Source organism: Schistocerca piceifrons, chromosome 3, assembly GCF_021461385.2.
Source record: "Schistocerca piceifrons isolate TAMUIC-IGC-003096 chromosome 3, iqSchPice1.1, whole genome shotgun sequence".
Lineage (NCBI taxonomy): Eukaryota > Metazoa > Arthropoda > Insecta > Orthoptera > Acrididae > Schistocerca > Schistocerca piceifrons.
The window spans coordinates 823,457,691-823,459,752 of NC_060140.1; the positions used below are offsets into that span (position 1 = coordinate 823,457,691).

Genomic DNA, 2,062 nt, shown 5'->3' on the forward strand with positions numbered 1-2,062 from the left:
GTCACTACCTCCATGGTTTCTCCTGCTATATCCCACGAATCGGTAGGTGTAGTTGCCATAATTTTCGTTTTCTTCACATTCAGCATAAGACCAGCCTTTTCACTTTCGTCTTTCACCTTCAGTAAGAGTGTTCTCAATTCTTCTTCACTTTCTGCCAACAGGATCGTATCATCCGCGTACCTGAGGTTGTTTACATTTATTCCAGCTATTTTAATTCCTGTTTCTCCTTCATCTAGCCTCGCATTCCTCATGGCATGTTCTGCATACAGAGTGAATAAGTACGGTGACAGTATGCAGCCTTGCCGGACCCCTTTCTGAATCTTTATCCATTTCGTTGTTCCATACATAGTTCTCACCGGGGCTTCTTGGTCAAGGTATAAACTCCGTATCAGATGAATGAGGTGATCTGGTACACCCATGTTTTTCAGTACGTTCCATAATTTGTTGTGATCGACGCAGTCAAAGGCTTTGGCGTAGTCAATAAAGCAGAGGTAAACATCTTTCTGGAATTCTCTCGCTTTTTCCATAATCCACCGAATGTTAGCAATTTGATCTCTAGTTCCTCTTCCTTTCCTAAATCCAGCTTGTTCTTCTGGCAGCTCTCGATCTAGATATTGGCGAAGTCTGTTTTGTAAGATTTTCAACATAACTTTGCTAGCATGTGAAATAAATGCGATTGTTCGGTAATCTGAGCATTCTTTAGAACTTTTCTTCTTTGGAATGGGGATGAATACTGATCTTTTCCAGTCTTCTGGCTACTGCTGCGTGATCCATATTTTTTGACATATTGAGTGCAGCACTTTCACTGCATCCTTTCCAGTGACTTTAAACAATTCTGCTGGTATTTCATCATGTCCACTAGTTTTGTTATCAGCCATATTTTCAAGGGCCCACTGGATTTCGCTCTCCAAAATATCTGGCTCTAGTTCTAAATTAACATTAACATCAGCGGTAGGAGCCCTGTCATGATGCAGTTATTTCTTGTATAGGTCTTCTACATATTCTGCCCATCTTTCCTTAACATCCTCTGCTTCACTCAGATCTTTCCCGTTCCTATCTTTTATCATTCCAATTTTTGCCTGGAATTTTCCTTTAATTTCTCTAATTTTCTTATAAAGATCTCTTGTCTTCCCCATTACGTTACTATCTTCAACTTCCTTGCACTGTTCATTAAAGAATGTATTTTTATCTCTTCTAGCTAATTTCTGAAAATCTTTATTTAATTCAAACATAGCTGATCTATCTCCCTTGATTTTTGCTTTCCTTCGTTCTTCTGCAACTTGCAGTGCCTCAACTGATAGCCATCTAGCCTTCTTACTGTTCCTTTTCTTGGGAATGTGTTTCTCTGCGGCCTCCTTGACAGTATTAGCTACTTCCGTCCACATCTCTTGCGAGCTTTTGTCCTCCAGCTATAATACATTAAATCTGTTTTGTACCTCTACAGCATAGTCGGAGGGTATAGAGTTAAGGTCGTATCTGCAAGTTGGGATACTTTTTGCTACATTCTGAAGTTTCAGCCGAAATTTTGCAATCAGGAGCTCATGATCTGATCCGCAGTCAGCCCCAGGTCTTGTTGTAGCTGACTGAACCGCGCTCTTCCACCTCTGATTACAAAGTATGTAATCAATTTGGTTCCGATGTTGGCCATCTGGCGAAGTCCAGGTATATAGGCGTCGTTTTGGTAGTTGAAACAGTGTATTAGTAATTATCAATGAATTTTCTTGGCAGAATTCTAGGAGTCTCTGTCCAGCTTCATTTGTTGTACCAAGACCATATTTCCCTGTTATACCTTCTACAGCTTCATTTCCCACTTTTGCATTCCAATCTCCAACTGTGAAGACGATATCCTTTTTTGGTGTTGACAGTAGTAAGTCTTGTAAATCTCCATAGAACTGGTCAATAATTTCCTTTTCAGCATCGGTTGTTGGTGCATAAACTTGAATTACTGTGATGTTGAGGGGCTGACCTTGAAGTCTGATGGACATCATTCTATCATTTTTATATTTGCATCCCATCACTGCTTTTCTCACTTTATCACTAACTATGAAGGCTACTCCATTAC

General features: G+C 40.0%; 1 pseudogene; it reads right to left on the bottom strand.

Moving 5' to 3' along the window:
• Window positions 1-443: 443 nt before the first annotated feature.
• LOC124788984 lies at window positions 444-1,136 on the bottom strand (annotated as a pseudogene).
• Between the last annotated feature and the right edge of the window lie 926 nt (window positions 1,137-2,062).